This window comes from Argiope bruennichi, chromosome 8 (genome assembly GCF_947563725.1).
Source record: "Argiope bruennichi chromosome 8, qqArgBrue1.1, whole genome shotgun sequence".
Taxonomy (NCBI): Eukaryota; Metazoa; Arthropoda; class Arachnida; order Araneae; family Araneidae; genus Argiope; species Argiope bruennichi.
The window spans coordinates 126,035,688-126,051,650 of record NC_079158.1 but is presented as its reverse complement, the minus strand read 5'-3'; the positions used below and the strand labels follow the sequence as shown (position 1 = coordinate 126,051,650).

The following is a 15,963-nucleotide window of genomic DNA, read 5'->3' as shown; positions in this document are numbered from 1 at the left end:
ATCTGGTTTCAATAATGCCCATTTTAGTAATATGAGAGATAAGAATAATATTATAATTAAAAAGGAGAAGAATTTGAGAAATATTTTAAAGTAATGTAACCTTGTAATATATATTAAATGATACAGATGTGCATGAGTGAGAGCTCATGCAATACATATTTCTAGGTGTGATATTCTTTATTGTTTTTACTACTTACTAATTCTATATGAAAATGTGCGACAAAAATATGTTGTACCTTGTTTTTGCATACGATCACATATGTAGAAATTTCAGTATTTTTCATTTAAATTATTTTAGCTATTAATTGTCTTTGGCGATCATCTGTTCGCCCGGAATATTGGTTGTGTTTGCATCGCTTTATTAAATCTCTTATGCATGACTTGATGTTTCCGATTCCCTCAATAAAGAATTTTAAAGCATCGAACTATGAGAGACAATAAAAACGTGTTATTTTAATAACCTTATTCTTTTTTGTATATTGCGTACATGAACCTCCTAATAGAATGTAGTCTCATGATATCTCAATGTCATTTTTTTATCATTTAAAATTATGCGATTAAATATTTGATGAAACAGTGGGAAGATTTGAATTTCATTGCAACAATCAAATCAATTATTGAAAAAATAAAAAAAATGTTAAAATTCAGGAAAAATTCCGTGACAATTAAACTGATATTCATACCAATGACATTTTAAATTTTTTTACATATAAAAATACTATTTTGTATAGCAATATATTCGGGAATAATCGCGACAAAAGACCTAATCTCTCTTAATTTTTAATGAATTAAAATTGCAAAAAAAAAACAATAAATAAATAAATGAAAGAAAGAAAAAAAATTCTTCCTATGTTCTTATTCCAACCCATCAAAATATTTTTGTGTGAATATGGTAGCTCTAGAAACGTTTTTGTCCCACCAACAAACGTTCTCGTTTACTGTAAGTATAAGCAACGCGCATTAATTAAAATAATCACGAGTAGCTCATTTTTTGACTATTTTATGCATTTTATGTTATATCTTACCTTTTATATGCATTTTAATATAAATCTTGACGAAAATTTAAAATATTTTGATTACTACATTATTTTTCTAAATTTTTATTTGCATAAACAATTTTTCCATAGTAATGATTTTTAAACTGAATGACCTGTGAAACACTATGAGCAATTATTTTTCCAAATTAAAAAGTATATATATCCTAAAAAACCGTTCTACTCGCTTTTATTTAGAAGACACAATCAAAGATTGTTTATTTTTAAGACAACGTCTTTTGCTTCCATTTAATGACATTATTTTCCTTGATGTGGCAACGTTTTAATTTAGTTATTCCTAATTTAACTTAGCAAGTCCTTGTCGTCAATAGCACTTCTATTTATTTAAGAAAGTCGGCGTTCATATTTTCTATTTTAAAGCTGTTGCATTTATTGACATTAGGTCTCGCTATTTTTTTTTTTTTTTTTTTTTCGCTAGCGGAAGAATGCAGTTAGGGATCAAAATAAATTTAATAGTCACATCATTAAGAAATAATGCGCTTACTTTTTCTCCCTGCCTTCAAACGTTGGGACTGCGCCAACAGTCGGAATCAGGTGTTTTCTATGCTTTGTTATTTTAACCGTAAAATAACAATGGGCTTGCAATATTTATATATTTCTTGTTTCGAAAACCACGATGATTGCCTTTGACGTCAAAATGCTGCTCTTTGAGATATTTTTATTGGAGCTTTGGTAAATTAAATAAATTATAAAAATTGATATTAAAGAAGCTCTTTGTGTTATATATTTATATTTAGCATGCTAGTTAAATTTCCCACCTTCTATATTCAAATAACTTTAAACGGTAATTTGCTAATTTTCAAAAATATCAATTTGAGCTCACAAAAAAATGTAATTATCATCCAGTGATTTTGTAGGATTTGTTAAGGAGGATGGGCTATATTATTTTGTAAATAATAAATATTATACTATATTCTTTTGTAAATAATATTGCATTTTATAAATAAACATTTATTTGGGGTTAATTATGAATTTTTTAGAATTTCTGGTTCTTATTTGCACTTGTTCAACGGCGGAATTAATGTAGTAAGACTTTTTTACATTTTAATTCAGTACGGTAAGGATCATTAAAATTTTTTTAAACTGTTACTCGCTTTTTTTGAAATTGTTTTTTGAAGGGATTATATTTCTTTCTATTATATAAAAATATTTTCTAATTTTAAATAAATATAATACAAAGTGTATATTTCTTTTAATTGATTTTCATTGATATATGCACAAATTACGAATTTATTAATATGTCTTGATCACGGTGCATAATTTTTGTTTCTTTTTCCTTCTTATAGTCCTTTTAGTAATCTTGCATTCCTTTTTTGTTCAATTTTCCTAAACAATTTTTAGGAATTTTCTACACTTTTTACTAGTTTCATAATTAAATATTATTATTTAGTCATGAATTTGCAACAGTTTTATATAAACAATTTCTTTCAAAATCTGGAATAAAAGAACATACATATTTGTACCTTTGCATGAATTACAATACGAACATTTTATTATGGTTGATAAAAAAAAAGGAGGGGGGAGGGACTTTTGTTCAATCGCCAGTTAGTTACAGTTTTTAGGAACTTGTTGCTGAAATCTGGGCTAATAACTCTTGAAATTTTACATCAAAAATATCCTGCTAATAAACTTCCTCGAACATACCTTTACAAATAATAATATCGCAGATTTCCGCACTACGTTTTAATAAAAAGAGAAATAGGCAAATTGACTTTTCCTTCGCATCGAATAGTTTGTTGACAAAAAAAAGGACAAAAAAATGAAAAGGAAATGGGCATCCATACTTTCCAAATCAACATTTTCTGATCAAGCATTCCAGCTGCCCTTCATGGGGAAGGTAGTAACTCGCCTCATGTTTTTCCGTTTCATAACTCATTTGTTCCAGAGTCATGTTAAATCACGCGTGTCTTCCCTCGCAACCGCACCCCCTCTTTCCACTATTCATGCGTTGCATAATACCGTCTAAAGGAATGTGTAGAAGGTGTGAAAGTACTCAGGCGTATAAAGAATAAAATATTTGTAGAACATAAGAAGGTTGTTAGTTGTTTGATTTGATAAAGAATTTTCAATATTTTTAATACTTTCTTTTGTATTCTATTCTTTCGGAGAAGAATTTCGCTTATTTATCGTTTGTAGTAAAAAGTTTTGAATGGAAATTTCTAAATAACTTCGTTCTGTTTATTATTTGATTAATTCTGTTATGATTTGTAATAATTAAATGTAAATGTTAGGAATTGTTTTATCGTCGTGTTATAATAAAAGAATTTGGATAGTTAAAACTTTCCGAAACTTAAAATACCGCTCCTATTATTGAATACATACAGATTTTTTTTTAATTTTATTTATATATCGAGTTAGAGGAATACTACAAGATTTTTTCTGCGGATATTTTTATAATCAAGTAAATGCAAGATTTCTCTCTCTCTCTCTCTTTTTCCCCCTTCAGACGACATTTTTGCGGTTTCCATGTATAAACAATTATTATTCTCATAATACCTTCTTTTTGAATATGCCAAAAATTCAATATGATCAGCATATTATGAGTAAAATCGACTGAACAACATTTCCTAGAAATTTATTAATAATACTATTAATGTTTATAAATCAGATTTCCTATAATTAGTTAATATTTTTTTTAATCATCAGACGTCATTGTTTTCCACACTTTATTTTACTGTCATAATATTCCTTAAAATTGATTTATACGAAATGAAAAGCTCTTCAAAAAAAGATTGAAGTAAACAAAATTTCAGGATTATTTGGAATTATTTGTTGAAAAATATTTATTGACAATCTGAAGCTAAGTATATTCTATGAATTTATTATAATATTCACACATTTTGGTTATTTAATTAAAAATCTATACCAGAAATGAGATTTATGATAACGAAATTTTTTTAAAGAAAAAAAAATGCGAAGTTTATGGAATAAGTTTTCACATTCAAAAATGCGAATTTTATGTTAATTCGGAAATAATTAGTACAGTTATAGTATTCATTAATAAAAATTATCTCGCATTTCTCTTTGTTACATAAATTACTTTAATATCAATGTTTCTAAGATATTTTTTTCCTAACATTAAATAGATGCAAATAGAAGTTATGCAAAATAAACTCTTGACATTTATAATCGATTTTTAAAACTACAATCTATTATGTCACTTTAATAAGAAAAATTCGAAAGTGAAACATATGTCGATCTGTCAGAAATGCGTGATCGCTTCTGCAAAAACCACAGGAGCGAAAGCGAATTGGGAAAACATGTTTCACGAGCTGCACGATTCGATGGAAAATTGATTTGCCAAGCCAAATTGCACCTGTTTCGGAACCAGGAATGAGCAAAACGAATAATTCTTCACGATCATCGAAACAGCAATTAAAAAAAATTCTATCACTTGTCTTGCAGTTGTCATGTATTTCTTTACACACCTTTCCCTTTGCAAAAACATGGGTCTTCGAGTAATGGTTATTAAATGCCGTGACATTCGGAATAAGAACGTTGCATTCGATTTCACCTGTGTAAAACAGGGTGGAGAGATAGCGATTGATGTAGGTGAAATTCCTTGCATTTTTTTAGCACTGATTCATCTTAAAATGGTTGTTGACGGAAGTGGAATAGGGTAACGCAACTGTGATATTTACATTGATTACAATGAATGCAACTTATGAACATATTTTCTGGAATTACTTTCTCTTAATTGCTATTTTCACGTGCTATTGAATATGGAAGCAATAACAAAATATTCATTTTTATCGATGCAAAAACTTTTAAAAATGATTATCAAATAAACCGATCAAAAATAACCCAAACGATTGTTTTTATAATCCTCTATTTATATTTCAGTTAGCATTTTCATTCATTTTCCTTACATTAATTTTGTTTCAATAAGTAATATTTTTGAACTGAAAAGCTATGCGTATAAAAATGTGTGCGATCCTATAGTAAATTTTGGCAAAAAAAAAAAAAAAAATCTGTTAGTCCTCTAAGATTTACTTTTTCTATTAATATCGATGGTTTATTTGTGTGCTCTTGAATCTTTCTATTATTTTATTGTAACTTTCATAATGGATGTAAAATTTAAGGAATTGCTTAAATCTTAAATTGTCATATTTTTTTCTGTCAACATTTCATATGAAAAATTTTTTGAACCCTTTTTTTTCTGTAGTAATGACGAATTTTTGAATGAAAAATTATTTAATTACAATAATATATTACAATAATTATACGTCAGATAAATTATTTAATTAAAAAGCTTCATTAACTAAACGAAAATAATTTATAAACGAAGAACGTTTTTTAAAATTCAGTTTATATTTTCGCTGCAAAAAGAATTTTTTTATTATTATTTTATTATTCAAATCATCATAATAAAAAAAGGCAGAAGTATTTTTTTAAGAAGTTCTTAAAAAATTGTTCTACTACTGAGGAAATCGACAATCGTACGTTTTACTGAAAATGTGTTATAAATAAATAAGTGCTTCTAAATGTTTCTTGGAGCATATCAGAATTTGAAAGGGGAAAAGAGTGAACGCTTCCGGTGATTTTCAGCAATTGGAGCTTGAAGTGCTCGAGATTTGCAGGAATTGGAAAGGATTAGAGTTGTTAAACATTTCTTGTCTATGCACTGCTTCTTAAGAACTTATTAAATCGCTGTTGTCTGAAAGGAATTAAGTAAAATAGTGCACAATTTTTTAAAAATTTTCCTATGCTTCATGGTAATTAAAAGTTTTCCTTTGGTATTTTTTCCCGCAAAATCATCATTGCTTAAACGATTAAGGGAGAAATAAATAATTCACTTCCTCGTATTCCATGAGGTTTTATGAAAGTCATTCATAACTACTTTTGTACAGTTAATGCCTGATTACCACAGCATTGGACACAGCAACAGCGGTTGATTCCTAAAATAATTAGCAACGGACGCAAATCACAATGCCATTGAATTGTTTCTGGATCAATTATAGGCCTACATATACAATTAGGACTTAATAAACAATAAATTTCGGCACTTAACTATTTTTTTTCCGTCCTTTTTTAAATTTTTCATTTTTTTTTTTTTTTTTTTTTTTGTGTGTGTGTGTGTGTTGTGCTTCTAGAAATGTTAAGACAACTCTTTCTCGTATATGGTAGAAGCTTTCAACAACATTTTAAGATTAAAATTCGCGATGAATCGAAAGTTTGCTGCATTTGTATGCGAAATACAAATATAACGCATTTCTGCGGAAATGAGAATTTCATCTTCTTTAATCAAATCTCATCATTCTTTAGATTGATTAATTTTCTTTTCTGCGCTATTTTTATACATATAAAACAATAAATTTAATATTTTAAGCACTATTTCTATAATATTTTAAGCACTTTCTACAATATTTTTAACATTTTAAGCGCTATTTCTGCAATTTTTAAAATATTTTAAGCATTATTTCTACAATATTTTTAATATTTTAAGCACTATTTTTACAATATTTTTAATTTTTAATGACTTTTTGAATAAATTTCTTTATTTTATAATTCAACTGATCATACTTATTTTATTTCTCAATGTTTATTTTTTTTTTTGGCGCAATTCATTGTTTTATAAAGATCAGCCTTTTTTTATTTCTAAGTTTGTTCTATGTTTCGGAAATATTCAGAAAAAATAATTTTCTTGAAAATCCCATTTTGCAGTACATGTTGATAAAACATTTTCTCTTCTTATCACATTGAATTGTAATTTATCTCTCATCATCCTTTCGAATTATTTAAAAAATCTGCAATTTTTACCCCCTTTTTGTATTTTATTTTCAATGAATATTAATTTCTACGATTCAGCATAGGATCTCTTGAAATCACGTACGTGCGTATTCAGCTGAAAAAATATGTGCGACATCATCTAAATGTATTTAGTATCAAAGATATCATGTAACAAATCAGATAGTTCTGCAGACATGTTCCATTAGATGGCAAGTATAAACATTTTTTAAGTGACTATAACGAATTATATGAAAACTGCAAGTCGGCATGAAATGTATGCGGGTTCTTTCTGTTCCTTGTTAAATTTACATCAGTCAACGTACAGTGTTATTTTTTCTAGAAGCAACTGATTCAGGTATATGCCATATACGAAATGCGCAGGACAAAAATATTTTTTTAATTAAAACATTAAAAAATGCTTAAGAAGTAACTGAGAAACCCTTCATTAGTATAATTAAATTGTTGCACACTTCTGTTGCAGTCCTTTGTACCAAAATATAAACTAATTTAATTTAATAAATAGAACAATAATAAATCTTTTCTGATTAAGAGATCCTTCTAAAACAGGAATTTGACGACCGTTTTCCTTTACAAAGAGTCATTTTCAAGAATATATTTACCAATAAAATATTTACAGAATCGAAAATTAACAGTCTGAATTATAAAACATGCATTTTTGAACGTTGAATTTAAATTATTTAAGTTCGAACAATTAAGAGCTAATTTTTCCCGCCTAAAATGTACTTAAGTAAAAAAAAAAAGAATCGCAGAAATTCAATTATTTATTATTGATGTTTCAAAAAACGGAATTATAATCGATATTTATTAATAGAGAAAATAAGTAAATTTAAGTATAATTACATCATTTTTGTTTCATCAAACAATATGCAGGGATTCAATTTTATTTTACAACCAGACGGTCATCGTTCATTGTGTTCAGCTACTTACATGAAAAATATATCAATGATTTGCTAATATTCAAATATATTTTTATGCGCGGTGTGCAGCATCTCTCATTACATCACTTATTAAATGGCGGCAAAGTACTAGTATACAAATACGATTGCGAAAGAGATGAAAAAGAAAAAGGAAAAACTCTCATTTGTCACAGCGAAGCAAAGGCTCTGCTTTGATTTAATCTAATGAATTATTCATGGCGAGATTATTTACATGAAAATCGTGGAATGCGTAAAATCGTCCAAAGGCAAAACAGAAGTCGCTCACACAAATAAAAGTTTTTCCATTGCATCGGAATAGCTCTCTTTCGAATCCAGTATTGCCCGGAAAGTTTAATTTATGGAAGAAATAGAAAAACAAAATATTTGCAGCATATTTTTGAAGTTGTTAAATTTTTAATCAGATGACAGATAAGAATTTGCACAAAAAATAGTGTCGGAAGTATTAAATAATTTCGATATTTTTTTTACTAGTAAAAACATTTACTATATGTTTTACAGTATGATTTGCATGCGTGTTGAATTTGTTCAGATAGAAAAGAAAGGCATAAAAATTTAATTAAATGAGTTTAAAATTCTTATTGTAATATTATAAAAAAGCTATGCTAGGAAAGACTTTAGAAAATTCTTGTGCAACTTATTATTCTCCAAATAATGAAACGTATGAAAAATGAGGTTGAATGATTTTGCAATGTATTTAAGTATATTTTACCTTTTGATTACTGGAAATTTGTTGCTATTCTTTCTAGATGGACGTCGTCTGTTATGACCAAATGGCGGGAATTATATTTGGATTTTACGAATTTTGACTGTTTGTCCTGGGTTAAAAGAGCGTCACGGAGTTTTTTCACATTTAAATATTCCAGATTGCCTTGTATTTTTATGTTATTTTCTAAATCTGATCGTTCCATATTTAGAATATCAAACTCATATTTAGAAACATTCACTATATTTAGATGCTAAAAAAATGTTTATTTTAAAAAGAATATTATATTGGAAAAAATATATAGAATTTGAAGAATTTATATTAGAAAAAACAATGTTTATTTTAAATCCCCTTATTTTACTATCTACAATCAATAACAAACGACCTAAATTTTCCGTAACGGTCAAGGCTTTTTTTTTTAAATCTTTTGTCTTGTATCAAAATGAAAGGTTCCGGATTGACTCTTGTTTTATTTTGGATGAATAATTCATATTAAAAATGTAACTATATTTACTTTTCTAATAGAGAGCTTCTACAGAATTTAGTTCGTTACTTTACTGGTATTTTGGGATGTTTTTCCAGCGCATACAAAAGTTTAAAAAAATCAGATATTCGATTGAAATTCAGACGTTCTGTACTCAGACTATTCCATAGCTTTCAGGTTATATATAGTACTCAGGCTATTTTCAGGCTACTTGAGATATACGAACCACTGAACCTACAAGTAAACAGAAACAGTTAAGATTATTTCATTGAAGTTAAAACAAAATTATAAAAAATATAGATTTCTAACACCAGATTTTGTTGCTATCCTGATTCTTTCATCTTTGTTTTTTGATAAAATCGGTCTTCATTGAAACTGCCTGCTTATCTTCTCATTCAAAAGTAAACAATTTGTATGTCTTTCTCCTCAACATACAAATTTTCTTTAGCTTTGATAAATTCTAACAGACTAAGAAATTCGTTTAATAAATAGCTATATGAATTAAATTCGGTTTACATATTATTTTTATTCCAATGAATAAAAATAATATGTAGACCGAATTTAATTATTGTAGGATCATTCTTTTACACCAAAAGGTGCGGCCATTGAAGGATATTATTTTGCGAAACATATGGTAAAAAAACCATACAAATATCTAAAAAAGAACTAAAAAATGAAGCATTTTTTTCTCTCGTAACATAAATACTAAATAAAATTCCATTTAAACCTCCACGAGCTTCCGTTCTACAATAGGATCAAAGTGATACCTGACATCTCCTATTTCCTCTGGAAAATTGACACCTCAATCCGCTTTGAATAGCGTCTCCTTTCATTGACTTTTACTTGAATCAAACCAAATTCCAATGATCAAACGATACGGTTTGAATCCGACATCTGATATTCAATGAATCGAAAGGAAAATATCCGCTTTTTGCAGACTGTTTCCTGTGATCAGAAACCTGACATCACATACCTATTGACCCAAAGATATTTAGCTTTTGAAATCAATAAAATCAGTATTATCAGCAAAATTTGAAACTCAAGTCCCAAGGTAATATATTACTATTGTTAACTTAATTTCTTTTGTTAAAATTATGAACACTATAATTGAATTGAAATTTGTAGCAGTTGCTCTGTCTTCTCTTTTGGATAATAGATGCAATTAGGTACGCATCCCATAGTGTATTGCGATTGTAATTATAATGAGATGAGATGCTGTTCTGTGGTGTGCGCGCGTAAATGTTTTGTCTTTCATGTTTGTGTTTATTTTGTATGAAATGTTCCCGAAAAACATACGTACTGTTGCTTCCACTGCACGGATCATAATGATCTTCATTCCAGCACAATATTTTAATTTTAATTAGAAAGTTTTGGCATCATCTTTAATTCTGTAATTAATCAGTTTTTGCACTATCTTTAACTGTGTGCTTTAACGATTCGTTAATCATCGTTTTAACTGTGCCGATCAGTCTAAAGTTTAAATGCGAAATAAATTCGAATTTTGAACTAGAATTCCATAGATTCTTTTGTTATCTTTTCTCTTGCGTGAGATTGATTTTGATTTCCATCAAGTATGTGCTTTCATCCAAATGAATAATCTTAAGGTTAAGGTCAAAAAACACGATACTTTTCAGTCTAGTGACCACATCCGTTTTTTTTTTTGTTTTTTTTTTTAAAGAAAAACTTAAGATGAAAGCCGGATATGTATCATCCTATTTTGATTAAGGAAACTTCACAATCTGTAATAACGATAATTTATTTATTCGATGCACTTCTTCATTCAAGATTTGATAATGCAATTTATGTTTACAAAATTAACTATGTGCAATAAAATGTAAACTATTCTATGGCACTTACAGTCATGAAATTCGGCTAGTTATCGATTAAAAAAAATAATAAGGTTAAAAATTTGTATTGAATTATTTAGTATTTTGTGTTGCTTGGTTGTGTTTTCGCTAGTATTTACCTGTAAAAAATTTTCTGATGCTTGTAGAAAGAAGAAATTTTATGTGCCATTGAATACAACAAGTGATTATCAATCTAAAAATTATTTTGATCTCCTCGAGGAATTTACTATTTTTAGATGCTTTTAAAATATAGCCAGTTTTCTAAAACATTTTAAAGAATTATTCCTTCTAAAATCTCTACAATCACCGTTCTAATTTTGTTAACCTTTTAAAATTTGTTGCAATGGAATATTTATCTCTAATTTAAAGTAGGGACGGTCGAATTTCCTTATTTTATAGACATTTGTCTTTCTAATGAGCCGAATTTTTTTTCTTCTTTTTTCAAACATCGCAACAGGAAACGAGTTCTTTGCTGAACTATTATTCCCTTAGCGAGTAACGTGGTTTTTAAATCACTGTACTATAGTTTTTTTAAATTACTATTCTTTCTTTATTATAATTTGGTTTTCAGACTCTAATTTATGTTACTAGGCTTTGATTTCTCTGATATACGTCATGTCGCAAGCAATGTTATTTGACTGCTTCTAGTTTAAAACGTCATTTAATCGATTTAATATTAAGCACTAAAATGCAATTAAGCAAAAAACTTTAATTATAGTATTCAACATCCCCAGATTTTTGCCATTTTACAAACTTTCTAGTGTAGAATGAAGTGCTTTTGTTCTATGCAAGTAAAATAAGCCGAGGCATACGCAGTCTTCTTACGCAACGTTTCTCTTTCGTCTTATCGGGGCAAGAGGCTGCGGCAAACAAGGCAGAGAGAGGGACGAAACAAAGTTGACGTTTAGGTATGATAAATACGCACACTGGGTATCTGGTTCCACGCCACTTCGGCTGGTTGGGTTCACGATTGTTGTACTCCTGCAGACCTTGCTGACGATGGCCAATATAAATTTAGATACCTGACGAAGGTCTCTGGTGCCTGGCCAATTTCTTCCAGAGAACAGACCCTTTGTTCCCGACACATTCTCCGCAGGAATGACAACCGGAAAAGCACGTGCGAGAGCACCCCTTGAACTTCTGATGGTTTGTCGAGTCAGTGATTCCTCCCCCTTGTTAGATGTGTACCACCGAGGCTGACCTCGATGCTCTTATTAGAAAAGACGCAGACTCTGAGGCTGCGGGGCTCAAACAGACGACGCAAATCTGGGAACGAGGTTGACTTTGTTTGGAAGCAGCTGGCAAATCTGATGCATTGATTTGCTTTTACTGATCTGCGTACGTAATTTAAAATTTAAATGAGAGACGTGTAAATTCAATTTATATATCAAATCGTTATCCAAAAACAACCATTTGGATATTTTTTACAAGTTTCATTCATTAAAAATGCTATGTATTAAAGTCATAGTGTGTTGAAATGATTGTTATGGCGTGATTACATACGTTTGAACAAATACGGGACGAACAATGCAGTACACTCTCAAGTATCCGGCCTAATGTAGCGGAAGGGAGGCTGGGTAACAAAAGAGCCGGATAGGCCGGAGTTCTATGAACTCATTTCTTTGTCCGCCTATACCAGAAGACAAAGTTTTTATGCCAAAACTCACTGTTATAATATGTATTTTCAGGCTTTTTACTGAGTACTAAACCTTCCATTTATCTCAACCCACGTAGAATGTCAAAGCGGCCGTGGCCCTAGAATCATAGAAGCCGTTGAAATAGTCGAGTTAAAATAGAAGGCACTGTATTGTTATTTTATATATGTTTATATACTGCACGGCACATTGCAGGAATTTATAGAGAAAAAGTAAGTTAAAAGATATAAACTGTTCACATTTTAATATAAATTCTGTAATGCCTTCCTTAAATGCTAGTAACATAAACAAAACATGAACGTTGATCATAGACCTAATACTTAAAAATGGACTCACATTTATTTTATTTTTCACTGATAAACGATACAAAGATATGAAAAGGTAACCCGAAGAGAAGAGTTAAAACGTACTGTTTATAGTTTTTGAAAAACCAGGCCGGGTAGTACGGAAACCGGATACTCGAGAGTGTATGTATCTTATATAAAAGTTCTATCTGCAAAAGGATATTCTCTATTTTTTTCAAAATTTGATTTTAATGGATTATATCTTAACATATATTGACAATTATAGTCTATAAATTCTCTAAAAATTTAGAGAAATGACTTTTATAATTAGACTCCCTCATATCCTTTGCCATTTCGTCACTGTAGAATAATTTAAATGAGATTAAAGTTGGAAATTTTTTTTTGAAATTCAATTATAAATATTTATTTGATTTCGAAGGTGTAAATTGAGAATAAATGCTATTATTAAGAAAATTTTTGCCAGTTCATTTACATATATGATATTTATTGCATTTATTCCTGTATTTATTGCAATGCTAATGTATTCCTTCTGTGTATTCCTGTATTTGAATCATGAAATAACGATATATTAATCAATTATGTGATTTATCAAAAAAAATGAATTGCTATTGTCTATTTTTAATTATTTTTTGTTTCAGAATTTACTTTTTTCTTGTTATTTAATTATTTTTTTTCATTTTATTATCTGAACGGAAACATTTCGATAAACGCCCTTATTTTATATTTCATTCATAAAAATTCTACCGCATGTTGAGCATTTCTGTTATCTCATAATTTTATTTGCTTCCCGTTAAAAATTCGATAAAAATTTATTTCAGCTTTTACTGTGCTCTTTTACTGATCATTTAGTGCTCTTTTTATTGCAAACGAAAACATTATTTATTTATTTATTCTAAAAGTACACTGGAGATAAATCCCTGTTACATTAAGCAAATAGAAAACATTAACTGCCACTCACGAATCTGCACCCGCATTTAAATTTCTAATGTTGTCTCGGAAGATTTCATTGATAAATATCCATTTAACTTTCATGGCTGATGTCGAATGCTTAGTGTTTCTCAAAGCTTCCCGAGGCAATAAAATGCAAAATTTCCACCGCGCGTAATTGACCATTTATCATGAAATGCGAGTTTGGACATGTTTAAAGTCAAATATTTCGCTACGAAAAGTACATGGAAAATTCCCATAAACTCTTGATTTTATGTTTCCCACGAAACCATTAAAATTTAATCTTAAGATATTAGTTCCTGTGGGCTGACATTAAACAGTAAATTTCCGTTGCATCGTGAAAAGATAGTGATTTATTTTCTTGCGTAGCTTTGACCGAATCAGAACGATCGATTTCACATTCACATTTAAGTGAAACGTCAGGAAGTAATGTGGAACTTTTTAACCATTCCTTTCTTGCATAGAATTGTATTTTTAATGGTGCTTGAGCTTCGAAAAATGCAAAAATATATAAGATTTGATTACTTAGCGATGAAAGTCATGCTTTGTACTGAAATACAAAAATTAAAAAATAATAAATAAATAGAACTTTGAAAATTTATTCATTTTAATCTTTGCTTTCCTGATGAAAACTTACAAAGCATGCAGTCGTTATATGTGTTCTATATATTCTAAAAATAAGTTGCCTGGGAAGATTTTGTTTCACGACCGGATCCAGTCTTTAAGTATGAAAAATGACCTCCCTGGCTTGACCCAAACTTGTGTCAGTTTGGTCAAACTCAAGAAAGGCCCACCCAAATTTTTTATTGAATTTCTGAAATCCTATGATTTTTTTTTCATTTATCATGTGTTAAATATTTATTTTTTTAATGTTAACTTATAAAATATGACTAATAAAAGAGCCGTATTGACCTAGTTATATAACCTCTTCGATTATGTGAGAAAATGTTATAACAAATCTTGTCATTCAAAGTGCAGCAATAGTTTTCATGCAATTTTATAAAATTAAATAAAAGAAATTTTAGTTTAACTGGATGGCAACAGCCATCGCACAACTGAGAAAAAATTTTGTACTTGTTACTTCAAAATTTTTGTATGATATTTAATTGATAAATAAATAGACGATGGTACAAATGGACAGACGTAATATCGATTCCAATAATATTCACTATTTCAAAGAAATGTTTGCATTCAATGCAAAAATAAATAATCTATTGAAATGGATAATAACTTTGTTAATGATAATGATGGTGTATTTTTTAGAGAATGAATGAAATGAGGCAAACAATTCAAAATGATGCAAGTGTTTTTAATTTATTTTTTAAGGGACATGCTTTTGTTAAATTAACATTTCCTTATAAAGCTTTTGAAAACAAAATACCCTTTTTAAAATTTGCTCATTCCAATTCATTTTATATATAATAACTAACTAATAACTTTACCGAATGCGAAAGTGTGACATTTTCTATTCGGAGGGAAATTTTTATAATATCTGTGGCAATTTTGAGGTATTGCCGTCTATATGAATAAATGTGTTGTTATAAATTTTATATTACATGACTGCAAATATAATGATAATAAAATATCAAACGCAACTTTTAGCCTCGAATCACATTTTGCATTTTGCAGCTTACCTGCACGTCTTCTAGGAGACAAATACCTATGGCACACTACTTGAAAATTCAAGAAAGCCAGCAAATCTCTACCCACTATTACAGTAGCGATTAACTGTTCTGGACTTCACTCAAAGAATTAAACATGTAAATATTCAAAGCTTATTTATTGCATTTCTTGTAAATTTCAATTTATGGAAACGAAATAAAATATTATTTTTGCAAATAAAAATCATTGTCACTTTTTTTATGACTATCGCCATTTGCATCCATTCTGATTGGAATGACTAAATTTCGAATTCTGAAATAAACATTGAAATATGGTTTTAAGGTGTCTGACTATCTTTTATAGTTTTAGATTTTAGTAATTTTAGAAAGTTGGCAGATTTCTAAATATAGCCTAAAATTTAAATTAGTAAAATAGCCTAAACTTTAAAATTATCCTTTAGGCTTTAAATTTTTAAAATAATTTATTCAAATTTACAAATTTTTAAAAAGCAAAATTTGTTTTCAGAAATTTAATTTTTCGCTTTGATAAAACTAATTTAATAAAATATGCTGTTCAAATTAATTATGAAGGTTCAATTTTACATTGAACCGATTGGAATTCCTTTATAGTATCGGGTATGTTAGAGTTCGTTACTTAAACGTGTCTCTTTTCTTC

At 28.7% G+C, this 15,963-nt stretch overlaps 1 protein-coding gene across 2 annotated transcripts in view; it reads left to right on the top strand.

Annotated features, from left to right (window-relative positions):
• The window catches only part of LOC129980827 (uncharacterized), a 102,127-nt gene that overhangs the window by 38,274 nt on the left and 47,890 nt on the right, over window positions 1–15,963 (top strand). Inside the window, exon 3 of one of the 2 annotated variants that reach the window (XM_056091233.1) lies at window positions 15,316–15,509. The exons of the other annotated variant lie outside the window; for it this stretch is intronic. The gene's annotated coding sequence lies outside the window, so the exon portion shown is untranslated. Of the gene's footprint in view, window positions 1–15,315; window positions 15,510–15,963 lie in introns of those variants that run through there. 2 annotated transcript variants of the gene reach the window in all.